The following is a 21,095-nucleotide window of genomic DNA, read 5'->3' on the forward strand; positions in this document are numbered from 1 at the left end:
TAGCATAAGAAATTTGGACAAAGCCAAAATAACGGTGAGACAAAGACCCAAAAAATGGGGGCAGATTTTAAATACTGGTCCTATAAACTTAGAAAGTTGCTAGAATAAAAGGTTTTATGTTAACATACATTTTGTAGAGGTTATGGAGTCTGAAACGCAAATATCTTGTCATTATTTAGTGACTTCAATTCTAAACGACTTGGCAGAAAAAACACATTTTTTGAGGAACAGACCAAAAATATGAGGCATAAATCTGGATATTCAGTGAAAATCTGGACAATTAGATGTATACTGACAGCCATTTTCTAAACAAAACAAAAAAACTCACACTGAAAACAGACTTAGCCTGAGTAACAATAAACTTTTCTTCCTCTGAAACTCACATTTATGAAAAGTGCATCTGGCATGCCCTTTACACTACAACAGACATGCTGGAATTCACAGTCAAGCAGCACATAGTGAAACATTAACTAGTAGCTATGCTAAAGGTGCATGGATTCAAAGGATAAATGTGTTAAACATTTGCTAACAGCTTGGGATAGCCCAATGGATGCCTGTCTCCCTTTTCATGGATGCACCATGAGCACTGTCCGATGATAGTGCACTCTCCAACCAGAGGATCAAACATACTGGACCTAGTATTCACCAACATGGGAGAGCATTAGACCCCTAACTTGGCACATCCCCATTAGTGAAATTGGTCCGTTCGATTCTCAGCTAGAGCGTCTTCTGTGTGGAGGCATGCGTGAATGGGCGTGCCTTCGTTGAAGGTTGTGCGTCAGGGCTGGTAACTCGGCATGTAAAAATCCACTACCAAACATTAGTGGACCGGAGTTCCGCTTTGGCGACCCCTAACCGGGATAAGCCGAAAGACACAGATAGGTCCACAAAGCTGTATCCCCCAAAATAAAAATCAACCTGGAAAACCCAACTATACCTGTAACAGTTAGGAACTATTCTAAAGCAAACTACCTATTAAGTGACAGTTGTTCAAATGTCATAGCTCCCCAAACCCTGAGAACACAGCTACCTAACTAAGGAGAATTATTTACAGAAACCCTGTACAAACATGTAAATGGCTGCACTGAGGTCACTGTACCTACCAGAAATAAGTCCAGGCCTAACACCAAAAACAAACCACACTGGAGTAATCCTTATCTAAATGGGCTGTATAATAAGAAAAAAGTCACTGCCCAAACTCTTAGAGACAAGCGCTGTCTGATTCAACAAAAGGAGGAACTAAGAGGCCTAATAAAGTCTAACAAGGCCAATTATGAGGTCAGGATAGCCTTCCAGTCTAAGCACAATCATAAGACCTTCTTCAGCTATGTTAAGATCCTTAAAGGTAATACTCAGCAGTTTGCAGAACTGGTGGTCAATGGCACAATGACCTGGGTGATGAAGCAAATCTGCTTGCTGATAAATTTAGCTCTAACTTCACCCCCCCTGCTACCCCCCTGTGAAATCATTTTTAGCATATCTCCCAACTATCAACAGGCAGCAGGTCCTGGAGGCACTCGCTAAGGTTAAAAACACTGCTTCAATGGACCCTGACAATATCCCCAGTTACCTTCTAAATAGCCTAAAACATGACCTACCAGGACCACCTGAGCCACTCTTCAACTACAGCCTCAAAACAGGTTATACAGTGCTGCTACAGTCATCCCTCTTCATAAGGGTGGACCATCAACTGATTGCGGGAACTGCAGATCCATCGGTCTGACAAACATAATATGCAAAGCCATGGAATGACTTATCATGGAAATTATCAGCAAGGACATCGGCAGACTACAGACACAGGATCCATCCCAGTTTGGCTTTGTTAAGGGAAGGTCTTGCCTAATTAACCTGATAGACTTCTTCAGAAGGGTCGCGATGGCTATGGATGAGGTGAAAATGATGCACACTGTCTACCGTGACCTGGCCAAGGCATTTGATACAACACCCTACTTCAGTATTGCTGACAAGCTTTCATAACTAGGCATAAATCCCTATATAACTCACTATATTACCAGCTGGCTCACAGACAGGACCCAGGAAGTCAGAATCAGTTAGACCACCTCCACCAAGAAACTGGTCACCAGTGAAGTACTCTAGGGCTCCATGTTGGGCCTGGTCCTGTTTGTCATCTAATTCTCAGAAGTCAAGGCTAATGTCAAAGGCCTCTGGCTCACCAAGTTCACTGATTACTGTAAATTAGGAGCTATCACAGATTCTCCTCACAACACCAACATCCTAAAATATCTAACAGAAACAAATGATTGGTGTAAAAGCCATGACTTAAAACTCAATGTAAAGAAATGCATTTACAGTGCCCTTTTGGAAATTGTCCACCCAAACAAATTACTTCATTGATAAAACACCCCTATGAGCTGACCCAAGAGTTAGGCAGTAATTTGGTATCCAACCAACACATAGCAAAGACAGTAAGAAAATAACTCTATGTCACCCCACCTCATAAGCAAGGGTTTGGCATTTAGGTCCATGAAAATTATAGTACCACTCTGCTCAGCTTTTATCAGACCCATTATTGAATGCAATGCTCCCTTTGGCATGTAACTAACCAGCCACATACAAAAATTAGAAAGGTCTCAAAAGTTCCTCACCAGGAGAATCCAGGGTATGAATATCCTATCCTACACAGATCACCTTGCGTTCCTATCTCTGTATTCAGTGTCCTGCAGGTTACCTAGGGGTGACCTATACCTAGCACATACGGCATCCTCAGATCCAGTTTTGATGGATCTCTTGCACATCTGCAAGACAAACAACACCAGAAAAGTACAGTTTTGTACCTACCATAAATGTAGATGTCCGAGAGGAATGCATCTGCAGTCTTAACAAATGGGTTGTCCTGTCGTTAGGCAGCCCTTCGGTCGGCCGGATTCCAAAGTCTGGGTCTGGCCTCGGCTGGTGTCGCACTTCACCCGACGTCATTGCGGCAGTTCTTCGGGTATAAAGGCATCAGCCGACGCCATTTTCCTCAGTGTTTCTTGCCCCAGATGCCAGGTGCCCTCTTTGTTGGCTAAATTTGGATAAATGCCAAAGTTTCCAAATAGTAGAGAGTAAACACACAAAATAAACATGTATGTACATATATACAAACAAATACACCATAATAGATCTCCCCCAAGCTAGCTGAAGATTGGTAAGTACCCTAGGAGTACCTCAGAGGGGAAGGAAGGTGGGTAATCCTGACTGCAGATGCATTCCTCTCGGACATCTACATTTATGGTAGGTACAAAACTGTACTATGTCCTTCAAGGATGCATCTGCAGTCTTAACAAATGGGTAGAATACCATAGCTAAACTAGGGGAGGAGGAAATGAGAATAGATTATGGTGTAGTCAGGATCCCTTGCAAAACAGCAGTGGCAAAACCAGCATGGGATCTAGAGTATAGAGGTAAGTTATAATGCTTGGCAAATGTATGCACGGAGGTCCAAGTAGCAGCCTCTATAATGTCCTTGGTAGCCACTCCTCGTAAGAAAGCTGTGGTAGTGGCTGTGGCCCTTGTGGAGTGAGGCCCGATGTTCTCTGGAGTTTTCTTTCCATGGTAGGAGTAACAAAATCTAATGCAATTTCCTATCCATTTGGAGATTGTCTGTTTAGAAATTGGTTTTCCTTCCTTTCCTGTTGCATAAGCTACCAGAAACTGGTCAGTTTTTCTATTGTTTTTTGTCCTGTCCAGGTAGTAGCGTAATTGTCTGTGTACATCCAAGGTATGCAAGAGCTTTTCTCCCCTGTTCTGTGGATTGGGGAAGAATGTAGGAAGGTGGATAGCCTGATTTAAAGAGACTCTGGATACCACCTTAGGCATGAATGTAGGATTTGTTCTCAAGGACACTCTATCTTGATGGAAGATCAGGAAGGGTTGTACTGCCATTAATGCCTGTAGTTCAGAGACCCTTCTTGCTGAAGTTATTGCCAGCAGGAAAGCAGTCTTCCAGGATAAGTACTGCAATTCTGCTGTAGCTGCTGGCTCAAAAGGAGGTAGAGTCAGCTTTTCTAGCACAAAGTTCAAGTCCCATGCTGGCAATGGAGGTTTCCTGGGAGGTTTTACATTTTTAATTCCCCTCAGAAACTGTCTGAGCAGAGGATGCGAGAAGACAGGAGGATTCAAGCTGTATTCTGCTGAAATAGCTGATGCATGTATCTTGATGGAGGAATAGGACAGGCCTGTATGGAAAAGCTCCGCCAAGTACTCCAGGATGTTGGCTATGTTCACCAGTGTCACATCTTGCCCCTTTGCAGTACTCCAGATGAGATATCTTTTCCATTTTGCTGCATAATTCTTTCTTGTTGAAGGTCTACGAGCCTCCAGGATTATGTCTTTAACCCTTTGGGATAAATTTGGGTTAATTGCTGTTATGTAATGTTCCAGGCAGTTAGCTGCAGAGTTTTTAGGTTTGGATGCAGTATGTTGTAGTTGTTCTGTGTCAGCAGTAATGGGATCAGGGGCAGTTTCCATATTTGCTCCCGGGACATGCTCCTCAGCAGTGGATACCAATGTTGTCTTGGCCAGTCTGGGGCTATCAGGATGATCCTCTGACGTTCCTCTTTGATCTTGAGAAGCACCTTGTGCATCAAAGGAAGTGGTGGGAATGCGTATGCTGTCAGGCTTTTCCAACTGAAGGATAGGGAGTCCACCTTCCAAGCAAGTGGGTGGTAAGTCCTTGTGCAGAATTTCTTCAACTGGTGATTGCATGGGGATGCAAACAAGTCTATTTGTGGTAATCCCCATTCTCTTGTGATGGTTTTGAAAATGTCCGGATGCAGCATCCATTCGTGGGCATCTGTTGTAGTTCTGCTTAATATGTCTGCTAGAATGTTTTCCTTCCCTGGTACATAAATTGCCTGTAACTGAATGTTGTAGCTCAGAGCCACATCCCATAAGTCCAGTGCCAGCTGGAATAGGGGGTATGAGTGTGTGCCTCCCTGTTTGTTGATGTACCACATAACTGTGGTGTTGTCTGTCCTTATCGTCAACTGGCCTTCTTGGAGAAGAGGTCTGAATGCCTGGATTGCCAATTTTACTGCCATCATTTCTTTTAGATTTATGTGCAGATGCAGCTGGTCTTGAGTCCATAGACCTTGAATGCACTTGTCCATCATGTGTGCCCCCCAACCGAGGTCTGAGGCATCTGTCGTGATAGTCTGTCTTGGTTGACTTTTGTAGAAGGGCAGTCCTGTGTTTGATTGACAGGCCTGAGCCCACCATAAGAACTCTTGTTTCAGGCATGGGATCATTGGAATTTTGGTTTCTAGGCTGTGCTTGTGCTGAGACCACAATTTTTTTAGGTACCACTGTAGCTTTCTTATATGAAGCCTGGCATGAGGGACCAGAATTATGCAGGATGCCATGAAGCCTAGAGCTTGTAGCACCTTTCTTGCAGTTAGATGGCTGTGCTTTGTTAATGCCAAGAAGTAGAGAGGAAGTTGCTCTTTCTTTTCTGCAGTTAGAAAAGCCATTTGTTTTGATGTGTCCAGTTCTGCACCCAGAAAGGTTATTATTTGGGATGGAATCAGCCTTGACTTTTTTGTATTGACTGTATATCCCAGGGCTTGTAGCAGGTAGATGACTCTTTGTAAGTCTTCTGTTAATTTGTTTTTGTTGTCCGCTTGTATCAGGCAGTCGTCCAGGTAGGGATAGATTTGAATTCCCTGAAGTCTGCAATGAGCGATTACTGATGCCAGGCATTTCGTGAACACTCTGGGTGCAGTAGATAAGCCAAAGGGCAATGCTGAGAATTGATAATGCTCTGATCCTGCAAGAAATCTGAGGTATCTTCTGCAACTTGGTCTTATGGGAACGTGCAGGTATGCCTCCTTGAGATCTAGAGTTACCAGCCAAGACTCCTTGCCCAGCATGGGAAGAAGCTGCTGTAGGGTCAGCATTTTGAATTTTGGAACAATGAGGAATGTGTTTAAAGCGGACAGGTCTAGAATAGGCCTCCATTTGTTTTCTTTTCTTGGTACCAGGAAGAGCCTGGAGTAAAATCCCTTCCCTTGCTCCATAAATGGTACCTTTTCCACAGCTCGCATTCTTAGTAATTGAGATATTTGTTTTAGAGCTTCGGCCCTTTGAGAAGGTGGTAGGTTTGGCATTCCTCTCTTTCCGGGTAGTGTATGGAAATGGAATCTGTAACCTTTGTCTATAGTCTGCAAAATCCATTTTTCTCTTGTAATGCAGTGCCAGTTTTTTGAAAATAATGTTAGCTTTCCGCCTAAGGGTGCTTCCAGTTGTTCCCTGGTAGGCGGTGCCACCGCCAAGTCACTGTGATTGAGTTGTTGTAGTGGTGGTGGCTGTATCCGTGCCTCGTTGGTTGTTACCCTGCCACTGGCGACCCCTGTAGGCACCCCTGGATTGGTTTCTGCCCCTAGAGCGCCTATTCCTGCCTCTTTGTGCCTTAGAGGAGTCTGGAAAGGACCAATTCTTGGAGGGCCAATTCCTGCTAAACCTTGGAGGTTGAACTTGTAAGAAATCTTTTACTGTTTGCACAGATTTTGCTTTCTCTTCCATCTTTTTTAGTACCTGCTGTGCGGGGGCACCAAATAAATTGACCTTGTCTATAGGTGCATCCAAAAGCTTAGATTTGACATGGTCTGGTAATGCCTGTTCTTTCAACCATGCATGCCTCCTGATAACTGTGCCAGTCATGGCTGATCTAAAGGAAGCCTCCAGTGCATCATAGCCACATTTTAAAGAATGGTTACTAACCTGCTGTATGTTATGTAACATTTCTTGAACATACTTTTTATCTATAGATTCTTCAGAGGACAGTTTTTTAGTCAACTGGTCAAGCATAAACTCTTGATATTGAATCATATGAAATTGGCAGTTCAAAGCTCTAGCTGACAAAGTAGCAGAGGTGTAAACTTTTTTACCCCATCTCTCTAAGGACCTGGATTCCCTTTCAGAGGGGAGGGGGTTTTTAGAAGAAGTAGTTGCTACAGCTTTAGGGCCCTGGGAGATAGTCTCTGGATCTGCAAAAGGGGCCTTATATAAGTGGTGATGAGTGTCCGGGACCCTGTAGTACCTATCGGGCTTAGCAGGAGCCGGAGGTAAAGTATCAGGAGTAGTGCAAGCATCATTAAATGCATCATCAACAACAGATAGAACTGGAGGTATAGCTAAAGGCCTATGCTGTGGCAAGTGTAGAAAGGTCCTAAGCCTTTTTCTAGAGTCTGAGAAATCTTGGCCCTGCCACTGAAATTGTTCCCTCATAGCATGCAAGGTTCCCCAAAGGAAAATTCCTCAGGAGGAGAGGCTGAAGGGATGGACTCCTCAGCATCAGAGTCTTCGTAAGGAGAATAAGAAGCCTCAGGAGGGTCTGTATGTTCTGAGTCATCAGAGGAATCATCTGTGGCTACTGGCTCAGGGGGCTCTGCTCTAGGCCTCTTTTCTGGAGGAGGGAGAGAGGCCCTGTCTGGATGAGGCTGGGATCCACGAATTAAAGAGATGAGATCCTCTGCCAAAGAAAGCATATGGGAGCTGGTGCTGGGCCTGTGAGAGGGGGGCTTGGCAGGCCCAGGTTTTGAAGCTTTGGCTGCTTTAGCCCTGGCAAAGGCCTTAATAGACATAGCTGGAGGAGGCCTAGCAGCTCCATGTGCAGGGGTAGAAATATCTAGGGGAATGGTGTCTGATAATTCCTGTGAAATCGCAACAGAAGGTTGGATTTCAGAAGCCGTTTTTACCAGGTTAGAAGAGGCCTCGGTAGAAGGCAAGTTATCGGCTGAAGAAAGAACCGCTTGCTCAGTTTCGGCCGAAACCGAGACACTCGCGGGTTGCTTAACCGCGGTTTCGGCCGAAACCGCGGACCGCGAGTGTCGGTCCTTTTCTTTGCGCTTTTTGGCTATTTGCGTAGTCGGAGGATCCGACGGCATAATGTAGGCAAAATCGGAGCCGAAAATCTGTTCAGCAAAGTCCGAGCGACGTTTAAGCGTCCGCCGGTTAAAAGAAGCACAGGCTAGACAAGCTGCTACGTCGTGGTCTGGGCCTAAACAATGTATGCAATAGGAGTGGAAATCTTTATGAGGTATTTGTTTCCCACAAGATAAACAGTTATTAACTTTCTCTGACATCGGCTGAGGCAAGAAAGAGTCCCCAACGGGGTACTTAGCTTTATAGAAGTCTTCGAAGTAGTATTCGGTAGTAGTAATCTCTGGATCTGACCGACCGGCACTTGCGAACAGCTTCTGCTTCGGGTGCTACGCGGCAAGAAAGACTGAGGAAAATGGCGTCGGCTGATGCCTTTATACCCGAAGAACTGCCGCAATGACGTCGGGTGAAGTGCGACACCAGCCGAGGCCAGACCCAGACTTTGGAATCCGGCCGACCGAAGGGCTGCCTGACGGCAGGACAACCCATTTGTTAAGACTGCAGATGCATCCTTGAAGGACATCACTAGATCCAAGGACCTGGACTTAGCATGGAGATCCTTTGAGACACAGCATGTTCTGTTTATATCGCAGGCAAAGGAATAAGCTCGCTATCTACATGAAGCAGAGTTCATCCCTGACTCTATTCAAAACAAACCTTGATCACTGGATGGAAAATTGCAAATTCATCCCCAATCTAGCCGTCATGTCTCTGTCTATAATTAATCCCCAAATAACATACCCCCCACAGCCCTTAGCTATCTCTTTACTAACATACCCTACCATATACGTGTCCAAAGAAATTGGGGACAAAAGTGGGTCTGGTTGCATGGCTAGGCTTGTAAATACCCTGGTGGTCATTAGCCTAGTATAAACTGATGAACCTGTGAAGTGACTTGATCAGTCACACAGCAGATAAATGAAGGCTGTATTACTCATTAACTGCATAGACTTACTCGTGCACTATGTACCAGATAAACAATGTTGTAGCATAACACAGAGCACTTCACTCGCATATCCATGCAAAAAAATAGTCACAATTGAAATATTAACATTGACTTTGCCCTATCCAGTTTATTCACAAATAAATAATAAACACACCACTGTCAACAGTCAATAAAGCAAGGAAACCTACGACTGTACTCAAAGAACATGACCCATATGATGATGATGATGATGCACATGATTAATACAAACTGATTTCTTAATTTACATTATAACTACTTAGACACACACACACACACACACACACACACACACACACACACACACACACACACACACACACACACACACACATACACACACACACACACACACACACACAGACACACATACACACACATACACAACCATCAATTACAGGCCTTTGTATGACTGTGTAAGCACATCACATTTGTTTGAAATCAAATAAATGCACAAACACATAAAAAAACCCTAGAAATGTACTTATGTTTGCTGCTGTAAGAATCAGACAGTGCAATCCACTGCCCCATTGCCTTCATAACTTCTTAGATCAAGAATCGGAGACAAAGACCCAAAATCATGAACATATTTTAAATATTTATTTTTTTAGACTTAGAAAGTTGGCAGAATAACACGTTTTGTATTAGCAATCATTTTCTAAAGGATACAAAGTCTGACACTCACATGCTTGTCATTATTTAGTGACTGCAATCCACAAGAATTTCTCAGAAAGCCACAACTTTTATTAGGAAAAGCAAAACAGCTCTCAACTTCTTTGTTGAAGAATTCTGGATAAGACCAAAAATAATGAGAATAAAGAGGTGGAGGTATTGCTCTACTCTACAAAAAAACATCCTTACACTTGATATGATAGACAATGACCCACCAAAAATTCAATAATGCAAAAACAATATTCACCAAGCTAAAATCAACTCCAAAACACATGTACATATAATCAGTACCTATATAGGCCCCCGGGAACAAAATTAGTAGAATTCAAAAAACTTAAAAATCAAATGTATTGCAAGGATCAGGAAAAAGATAACACAATATCAGAAATACATTTTAAAATCAGGGAAATATGAGACACAGACAACTCTAATTCACTTAAAAAGTTAACAGAACAACAGGTTTTGCATCAACATGCATTTTCTGAACAATACGTACAATGAAAATGTCAATGTCTGGCATTATTGGCTGACTATAATTCTGAAATATTTACCAGAAAGTAAAGAAGTCAAATATTTTATGAGGGATGACAAAATATGAGCTAATATCAGAAATGTCTTACCAACTGAGCAAAAAATGAGAGGCAGACAACTCTAATTGACTTTAAAAAGTTAACAGAACAGTAATTTGCTCATCAGCATACATTTTTAGAACAACAGTTATGAAACTTGAAAATGTTTTGTCTGCCATTATTTACTGGCTGTAATTATCAGTTATTGATAAGAAAATAAAATATGAGGCAAAATCAGCAAGGACATTTTCGGAACAAATCACAAGAAGAAGTATTTAATTGTAATGTCTGACATTACTGACTGTTACTAAGTGAAAGGGTCCACGTTTTGCCCTTTGTTCCACATTTTGGAGATGTAATGGAAGATAGAGAATGGTGAACATAAAATAACACACACATACATACACACACACACACACACACGCACACACACGCACTCACACATATATATATACACACACACACATATATATATATATATATATATATATATATATATATATACACACATATATATATATATGTATATATATATATATATATATATATATATATATATATATACACTTATATACAAAGACATGCATTTGGAGTGTTTCTCCCCAGGCCTCCACTGAAAACTGGCTTCATTCCAAGTCGGACTTTCCCGGTAAACAAATGTTAAATAAAGATATATATATATATATATATATAGAGAGAGAGAGAGAGAGAGAGATACGGGTTCCCTTCACATGGTCGACATTTCTGAATGTCGACATTCATATGATCGACATTCAAAATGTCGACCACGCGGAACCGGCATCTCTGTACAGTTCGTAATGGAAATATTTCCATCTTCCACACTGTAGTGCAATCTTGGAGTTGGTATATTTAAGTTACGGGGTGTGGGGGAGGCATTTTGAATGTCAATCATATGGTCTCGGCCATATGAATGTTGACATTCTGAAATATCGACCATATGAAGTAGATCCACAAGCTAATCACCCTAGACATCCATATCCCACCCCCACCCCCCCATTAAGGAAACCACCATCAAAAACTACTCAAAAGCCAACTTCATGCTTCTTAAGACAGAAGTGGCAAACTTCACGACATCCATGCAGACGGAAAATAGAGGTACGACTGCTGAATCTTACACAAATGCACTGTATAAGCACATACACGAGTGCATGGATCGTGCCATCCCCAACAGAACCAAGACGCTATCCTCCAAAAAAAGGAAGCCAATCTGGTGGTCCCCTGCCATAAACAAACTCTACAACAGAAGGAAGAAGCTGTTGCAAAAAAGAGTAAAATCCCAAGATTGGAGGAACTCCCTGGTCAGCCTCAGCAAGAAGCTGAGATCCCTCATAAAATACTCCAAAGCCAGTTATGAAAATAAAATCAAAACTGATTCCAAAGACAACCACAAAGCATTCTACAGCTATGTCAAGAATCTCAATGGCAACACTCAGATCTGCTCTGAGCTACAGCACAATGGCACTAATTATACATAACCAACTGATATTGCCAACATCCTGGCAGATAGGTTCAGTGCTAACTTTACCCCCCTCTCACCCTCCAAAGGGCCCATCTTAATACCGGAAGAATGCAAAGCCCCTGTCATCACGGATGAACAAGTAAAGACAGCACTCTTCAAAGCCAGGAACACAGCATCCATGGGACCAGACAACATCCCAGGCTGCGTACTGCACGAACTACAGAACGAACTGGTACCCCACCTAAGTACCATGTTCAATCATAGCCTCACCTCAGGCTATGTGCCTACTGAATGGCGCACAGCAATGGTTATCCCACACCACAAATGGGGTACCACCATGGACCCCAGAAACTGCCACCCCATTAACCTGACGAGCCTGGTCTGCAAGGCCATGGAATGTATCATCTTGGAGCTTATAAACAAAGACATAGGTAACCTCCAAACCCTGGACCCCACTCAGTTTGGGTTTGTAATAGGTAGAGCATGTCTACTAAACTTGATTGACTTCTTTGAAGCAGTCACCAGAGCTGCAGAGGAGGGCAAGGTAGTGCACACAGCCTATCTTGACCTCCCCATGGCTTTCAATACCATCCCCCACTCTGGAATTATAGATAACCTCACTAAACTGGGCATAAATCCCTATGTCACACGATGGGTGGCCAACTGGCTCACTGACAGAACCCACACAGTAAAAGTAGCCAAATCCAAGTCCGACTTCAGATCAGTGACGAGTGGAGTACCACAGGGTTCGGTCCTGGGTCCTCTTCTGTTAGGCATCTACTTCTCTGAAGTGCAGGCCAACACAGAAGGTCTTTGGCTAACAAAGTTCACAGATGACTGCAAACTGGGAGCCATAACAGAATCACAGGGCCTCACAGAGACAGGTGCTTGGTGTCAAAGTCATGGCCTCAAGCTCAATGCCAAGAAGTGCACTGTCATCCCCTTTGGGAAAAACTTGGTACCCATGATCTACCGCATAGGCGGTAGCTCACTAAACATCAAAAGTGTTATAAGAGACCTTGCGACACAAGTGGACAGTAGTCTCTCCTTTGACTACCACATTACCACAGTAGTCAGGAAATCCTTCTACATGGCATACCTCATCACAAATGGGTTCTCCTCTAGAAAAAAGGAGGTCATTGTTCCTCTCTACTCATCCCTCATCAGACCCATTATAGAGTATAATGCCCTATTTGGCATGTATCTCATAAGACACCTATAACAATTGGAAAGGCCACAGAAATACCTCACTAAGAGGATTGCTGGCCTCAAAAAGATGCCATACGCAGACCGTCTCAAAAAACTCCAGCTCAACTACATCCCATATCACCTACTCAGAGGCGATCTCTGCCTGACATACAAAGCTATGTCAAACCCAGAGCTGTTGGACATGCTACACTTAAAGAAATCCCAATCTCTTTGAACCATATGCTCTAGGGACCTAAACCTTGTCACCACAATAAAGAGAACATGCTGGAGGGATAGATTCCTGTCCCAGATACTTCCCATACTCTGGAACAAACTACACATTCATATCAAGCAAAGTTCCTCATTAGCCCTCTTTAAGAAAAATCTTGATGACTGGATGGGAAATAGAAAATTCACCCTGGGGATCACTTCAGTGGCAAAGCTCGACAGGGGCACAGGAAAATAATCTTCTTGGGTGGCAAAAGCCAGGGAACCTTTTTGGCTAGGCTTATATGGGCCCCAGGGCCGATAGCCTAGTACCTACCTATGAACCTATGAAGCTATATATATATATATATATATATATATATATATATATATATATATATATATATATATATATATATTTATACATACACATATATACATACATATATGTCCAGAAGAGGTAAGCTCAGCAGGAACATTTGTAGAACAATAATTATGAAACTCTAATGCTTGTCATTATTTATTTGCTGGCTGCAATCCTCGGTGCACAGCTTTCACCTTCTTAGCACAAGAAAAGTGACAGGAATAAAATCCAAAATAATGAGAGACACAGGCCCAAAATCATGGTCAGTATTGCTCTTATATAGCTAGAAAGCTGCTAGAATACGTGTTTTTTACTAGAATGCACTTTCCAAATGATTTGAAGTCTGCAACTGAGATGTCTGCTGTTATTTTAGTGACTGCAGTCTTCTGTAATTTATCAGAGGCAAAATCAAGGACATTTGAGAGCTTTGCTTCTGTGGTTTATGAAAAAATCAAGCATTTCCCAAGTAAAAGGACAGTACAAACCAAAAGTGTGAGTCAAGGAATAGGCAGTACAAAGCCAAAGTTCAGTTTGCAGCTGCTTAATAAACTACACTCAGCAGGTGCTATATCAGCATTGGCCAGGGGCAAGCATGAAGTTGCTGCAAGAAAGTGAAATTACTCCTCCAGACTGAGAGGACTCCCAGAATGGACCACAATCCCTGACTACTGCTATTTATAAAGAGGGGTAAAATATAGTTAAAAATAGCTTAGCATTTTCAGTAGCTAAATTACAAGGTCTATGAGCTATGCTATCTATTCCATTCTTGAATCTCTGTTTAAACTACACATTACGAAAGTTGCTCACTCGAGTGACTGAGTCTGCACTTTGGACAGGGCAGAACAGGACAGGTGCAACTGAAACTACAACCTGCAAGCTGCAACTCTATTCAATAAGTTAAACACTTACGTTTTAGAAAAGTTTTAGGGCAGCTAGGTCCATCCACCAATGCCAAGCCCTTTGAGGCAGGGCAGCAGATACTACAGTAGGCAACAAGACAGTACTTTACTAGTGGCTCTGCCGCTGTTGAAAATGTTTGAATTCCTTCACTTTGTTCCTAAGCAGTAACAGGTATATTATGTCTACTGTATCAATCAATAAACAGCAGCAAAAGGTATATTATGTCTACTGCATCAATCAACAAACAACAGCAGAAGGTATACTATGTCTACTGTATCAATCAATAAACAGCAGCAGAAGGTATATTATGTCTATTGTATCAATCAATAAACTGCAGCAAAAGGTATATTATGTCTACTGTATCAATCAATAAACAGCAGCAGCAGGTATATTATGTCTACTGCAGCAATCAATAAACCTGTTGCCTGACTGAGTCTACTGTTTGTTCCATTACTAAGAGAGTTAGGGGGTTCAGGTTAACTGGTCAGTGGGGTGGGGAGAGGGACGGGAGAGATACAGCTACAAATATGTAAGTGTGATGTGTTTCCAAATATATTGAAAAAAGGAAACTAAGAAAATGGTGAACATTTAAACAAAGTAAAAAAAAAAAAAAAAAAAAAAAGAGAAATGCACCCGCCTGCTTACCCCAATTAAAAGAAGCTAGACGTCATTGGGTAAGTAAGTTCAATTGCTTGGGAGGTGAAAACTTAATTACTTAAGAAAGAGAGAAAGAGTCAGATGGGGAAAACAGCATGGATAATTTTGTTTTGGATGATTTTTTTTTTAACTGTACATGTTTATGGGGATCCCAGCTACCACCAGGCCACAGAGAATCTTACACTGGATCTGGCTCTGCTTGAGAAATGTGTAATGAACAAAAATACTGGAGAGATGTGCTTCATTGAGGTCTTTCTACTCATCTGAATGAGTTTTATACCTACTGTTCTCTTCCACAAATGCACTTTACATGAAATGGTGGAGGCTGAGATCATGAAATCAATGTCAGCACAAACCTTTGCAACATAACATTAATTCAGTTTTGAAAAGCAACTAATGAACATCAGTGTTATACCATGCAAACATAACCTTCAAGTAATTTGCAGTTTCCTTTGAATACAGCAGAAAAGTATGTCAGTGACCATGTCACCATATAATATGCCTATGGAGAAAGGGGACACAAACTGCTTAACAAAGCTCCCAGGTCTCCTGGCAAAAAAAGCTAAATACAAGTGTTGAGATAATATGTTGGGGTAGTTTCAAGACTTAAACCCTTCATATTAACACAAAAAAGCAATTCATATTGTTGCACTTTAAATTTGTTTTGGTGTTTTTTCAGTATTTTTTGCTTATTTTATCGAACTTTACAACTTTTTCACTGTTTGTGTGAAGTTGCTAACTTTATGATTTAAACAGCTGCCTGATCACTTTCCCACTTTTTCACACTTTACTTAGTTTCATTTAAAAGCGCTTATATTGTGCATTCATTAATCTTCTGTCTACTTGTGTGTTTAACAAATCCTCCACTGTGTTACAGTGAGAATTTTTTCCTTGAGAATTGATTATATTCCACCACTATACTGCGAATAAAACTGTTTTACCTGTAACTTTTCTTTTTACATTCTTGTATTTACTTTCTACTTTAAAATACCGTTAAAGTTGTTTTTCTAGTCAGCGTATAGCAGTACTGATTACTCAGTGGCAGAGACTGTTATTGCTTTCCTAAGGGACAGACATTACTAGCTGGAGATCTAGCTGCTTTCTTATTGGTTCTTTCAATTTAGTTTTTAATAACCAAATAAACTACAGAGTTAACTCATCAACGCCTAAATGGTGTGGAATGTTACACCTTTAGCAGCTTACCCACATGTTGCATTCATACTTTTCAACTGTCCAGACCTTTACCTCATATTTTTGGCCTGTTTCTCATAAAATTTGTGGTTTTTATTTTATTTGTTTATTTATTTGTAAATCACTGAGAACTGAGGACACTAAATAATGACAAATATTTTATATTTATATTTCATATCCTCCAGCAAATGTGTGCTAACACAAATCCTGTTGTTCTATTAACTTTCTAAGTTTAAAAGAGCAGTATTTAAATTCTGTCCCTATTTTTGGGCCTTTTCCCCCCTCATCATTTTAGGCTTTGTCCAGATTTATTGCACTAAGAGGTTGAGCTGTACGCTTGCATTCAAGAGCATTTTCTGAAAAATAAACTTAAGAAGGGTAAGATAAAGGAAAGTAAATATTTTCTGAACTATAATTTTATTTATTTTATTTGATATTTGTTGACCAGGAATGTCCAACTGAGCCACGGCCCTTTTTCATAAAAGATAAGTAGGATAATCATCCCACGTTACACTATTTGCTAGCATTTTCTGAATGAACTAACACACAAAATAACAGACACAATAAAACAAAAATAATACAGCAAATAAGTAGAATTTGTAGTGTTCCTATCAGAACATCGGAAACTATAAATAGCAAATGACCTAAAGGCCAAAAATGCCAGATCTCGATATGCTTTCTGTGAGATCGCATTACAGTGAAGATCAGAATATTTGCCCTCTCCTCACTGTAGTGTGATCTCAGAGTTGATATATATATATATATATATATATATATATATATATATATATATATCTATGTATATATATATTTATTTATTTAGTGGGGGTGGCGGAGTTTGAGTCCGGCATTTTCGACCTTTAGGTTGTTTGCAATTTATAGTTTTCGATATTCTTATATAGAGCCAATTTTTTACACATGGTCAAAAAATGTTGCGTGCTTAGCTAGGCAATAGTAGAGTGGTCAAACATGCAATAAAACATGTAATAAACATCAAGTTGGGTGAATTAAAGAATATTTAATGCAATGACTAGTGTCAATGCAAGGAGAAGCAGTGAAGAGAACTGGAAGCAAGGCTAAGGTTGAGGAAGAAAAGATGGGGAAAGAGCAGGGAGGTTGAGTGAGGAGTTAGAGAGGTATGGATGGAGAGGTGTAGTTACGGGTGATTTGAGCAGTAACAAGTACAGGTAGAAAGTAGGTGTACTTACAGACTCTATATCATTATGTGTGTATATACCTTTAAGAAGCTATCAAAGGGCTTGCACAAGTGTATAAATATTGAGCATGTGCGAGCCTGACTGCCATTTTATAGTAAGCAGTTGAGATGTAAGCATGTATGTATGTAAGCTCTGTTTGTTAGCTAGTTCATTCATATTTTATGATGCTACTATCCATTCTGAAGTGTTTGCATGTACTAAAGCATCTAACTGAAACCCCACGCCTTCTTGTTACATGTGTTAGAGACGAACGAGTGACACAGACCTTTTATTCATGAGCACAGGTTGACTGTCAGAAGCAGGTGGGTAGGTAGAGATTGGCTAGGTGCTGTTTAACAGGGATTTAAGCAGTGACATGTCCACTTGGACAGTAGGTGTTCTTTGAGCGCTTTTTTGAATTCATGTGGATGAGTTAATTGTCTGATGGGTAAGGGTAGCATTATTCCAGGCTAGGGCTGGGGAATGGCTGTAAAGGTATTGGCCCATAGTTGTTTTGGGTTTGTATATTACAAGTTGTTCTAGACTGGCACTCCTGAGGGCTCTGGTGGGGATGTAAACAGAGATGAGAGAGGAGAAGTCTGGACAGGTGGAAGGTTTGTAAAGTATAGAGTATATGAAGAGGAGTTGGGAAGTTGATGGGGGTACTCCAGCCAGTTTAAGGTGTTCAAGTGAAGGACAGTGATGTGAGAGAAAGGTCTGGTTAGCAGCAAGCCGAGCTATCTTATTGTAGGTGGCTTCAAGTTTAATTAAAATAGAGGACTGAAGGTTAGTTAAGATTTGGGAGCTGTAGAGGAGGCTGGGGTAGAAGATAAGCATAGGCAAGGGAAATATGAGAGTCTTTGGTTAGGAACTTTTTGTTTCTGTATAGTAACCCTAGTTTTTGGTGGGTTTTCTTAATGCAGTAGCAGACATGGAGGTCAAATCTGAGCTGGTCATCTATAACAGCCCCTAGAATCTTAGTGTGGGTTTCCACATTTATGACAGTATTGTTTAGCGAGGTAATGGAGAAGGTTGGTTTGGCATGGGAGTGGGATTTTTGGAGGAATAGATGAAGTTTGGTCTTTTTAGGATTTAGTATGAGCTGGTTATTAGTGAGCCAGTTTTTGACTGAGTTGAAGGAGTTTTGGGTGAGTGTATGTAGGTCAGAGACAGTATTAACAGTGAAGATAATTGTGGAGTCATCAGCGTATTGTTTGAGGGAGGAATGAGGACAGGAAGTGGACAGGAGGTTAGTGAAGACATTAAATAATAAGGGACATAGAACTGACCCTTGAGGAACTCCCATTTTGATTGGGAGGAAGGGAGAAGTCACTGAGAGCCATTTAACAGATTTCAATCTGTTGGACAGGTAGTTGTCAAAGCAGGAGATGGTAGAATTGGAAATATTAAGATTAAAGAGTTTAGAGAGCAGAAGGGGGTGAGAGACAGTATCAAAAGCTTTTGAGAGGTCTAGGAAGAGGCAAGAAATGAGTTTGTTATGGTCTCTAGCTAAGGAGATTGTGTGGGTGAAATATAAGAGAGCGGTAGTGGTACTGTGGTTATGGTCAAAGCCGTGTTGGGTGAGTAGGTTTTGTTGCAGGAGGTAATAAAGTATCTGCCTGTGAATGCATTTTTCAAGTATTTTGGACAGGATTGCAATGGGCCAGAAATTTTACAGCTCGATCGAGTTTCCTCCTCTGTGGATGGGTAATGTATAGAATTGCTTCCAGAGTGAGGACACTGTGGACTCTCGTACTAATAGATTAATCAGGATGGAAATGGGTAAGGCAAAAGAGTTAGCTGCAAGTTTGAGGAAGAGTGGTGGTAGTTTGTCAACAGAAGGAAAGCAAGGTTTAAGCTTAAGGAGGAGCTTTTTATACAGCTAGTGGGAACTGGTTTCAGTGAAAACAAGTTGTTTTGGCTGGGGGGAGGGGGTGTGGTGAGTGGAGCTTGGGGCTGGTAAGAGATTGCTAATGGTATCTATAAAGTATGTGTTTAGAATGGTGGCTGTTTCTTCTGGAATGTTATTTGGGCATGGGTTGGGAGATACGAGATTACCAAGGTGAAGGACTTGGTTGATGGAATTCCAGAATTTTTGGGCTTATGGGATGAGTAGTTTGAGTTTTTAAGTAGAAGTTTTTCTTGTCAATATTTACTTGTTTTTTGATGAGGTTACGAAGTTGTTTGTAGGTGGGCAGGAGATTTAGTACTAATCCAGAGTTTCCAGGCATTGTCTCTATTGTGACTGAGTGAGTGGATCGATTGGGTAAGCCAGGGTGAGGAGAGAGATTTGGCTCTAATGGATCTTAGGTGGGTAAGAGAGTTGAGTATAGACTCATAAGTTCATAGGTGTTTACTAGGCTAATGACCACAAGGGCCTTTTTTAATCCTAGCCATGCATCCCAAATCTCTGACAAGTTCTGATACCCTTGATAAGTGTAACTAGAGGTTTGGGAGATGAACCATTTACAGGTTACCTGAGTCCATTAGAGGCATAGGTGTCAAACCAGGAATGAATTTACGGTTTCCCATTCAATTGTCCAAGTTGCACTTGAATTGTGTTAGGGAGAAACTCTGTGCACATGGATGGGGACCCTGTTCCACAGATGCGGTAGTCTCTGGGATACATAGCTATCTCTCCATCAGGATCTATTTATATCACAGGCAAGGTTTAAGTCTTTACAATGGGTAATTCTGTTGCTCTTTGTTGTGTGGATATGCAGGAGGTCCACCAGAGTGGGGTCTGACAATGACCTATATGCCAGGCATAGATCTCTCCTCAAAAGCCTGTAAGTGACAGAATACAGGGATAGGGCCTTGAGGCAGTCTGCATACAACATTTTATTTACACCCTGTATTCTTTTAGTGAGGAACCTCTGTGGGCATTCCAATTGTTGGATATGCCTGGAAAGGTACATACCAAAGGGTGCATTGTACTCAATGATAGGTCTGATGAATGCCGAATACATTGGAACAATGACTTCCTTGGACTTTGATGCCATACCTTTGTTTATAAGTTGTGCAATATAGAATGATTTCCTCACCACTGTAGACACATGAAGGTCAAAGGCTAGATTACTATCTATGTGTGTCCCTAAGTCCCTGACTACTGGGTCATCTCTAAGGGGTGTGTTGTCAGTATGACAGATACCAGGGATGGATGACTTCCCAAAGGATACTATTATGCATTTCTTGGCATTTACTTTTAGTCCATGGTTCTGACACCAGTTGTTTGTCTACGTCAGCCCCTCTTGGAGAACAATTGTGTCAGTGTGTGATTCAATGACAGTTCCTAATTTGCAATCATGTGCAAATTTAGTCAGTCAGGGACCATTGATATCGGTTTTGCCTTCTGAGAAGTAAATGCCAAAAAGTAGCAGTCCAAGGACTGATCCTTGAGGGATTTCACTTCTAACTGTCCTCTTCGTAGAGGTGGACTCCCCAATTCTAACTTCCTGGGTCCTTTCTGTGAGTCAGTTGGCTATCCACCAGGTGACATGTGGGTTTTTACCTAACCTCTTGAGTTTGTCAACAATGCCCAAGTGGGGTACTGTGTCAAATGCCTTGGCCAGATCAAGGTAGGCAGTGTGAAGAATTTTGCCCTCATCCATTGTTTTGGTGACCTTCTCAAAGAAGTCCACCAGGTTGTGTAGGTATGATCTGCCCTTGACAAAACCAACTGGGTTGTGTCCAGTGTCTGGAGGTTTACAATATCTCAGTTAATCATCTCCATGATACTTCTTTCCATGACTTTACATATAAGACTAGTGAGACTTGTGGGTCTGTAGTTTCCAGGGTCTGTAGATTGCGCACCTTTGTGCAGAGG

The 21,095-nt window shown here is 41.5% G+C and overlaps 1 protein-coding gene across 1 annotated transcript in view; it reads right to left on the reverse strand.

The window, feature by feature from the left end:
- PDLIM4 (PDZ and LIM domain 4) overlaps positions 1-21,095 on the reverse strand; it is a 1,207,050-nt gene that overhangs the window by 1,007,780 nt on the left and 178,175 nt on the right. The gene's annotated exons all lie outside the window — the stretch shown is intronic.

Source organism: Protopterus annectens, chromosome 4.part0 (genome assembly GCF_019279795.1).
Source record: "Protopterus annectens isolate FY-2018-M chromosome 4.part0, PAN1.0, whole genome shotgun sequence".
NCBI classification, from domain to species: domain Eukaryota; kingdom Metazoa; phylum Chordata; order Ceratodontiformes; family Protopteridae; genus Protopterus; species Protopterus annectens.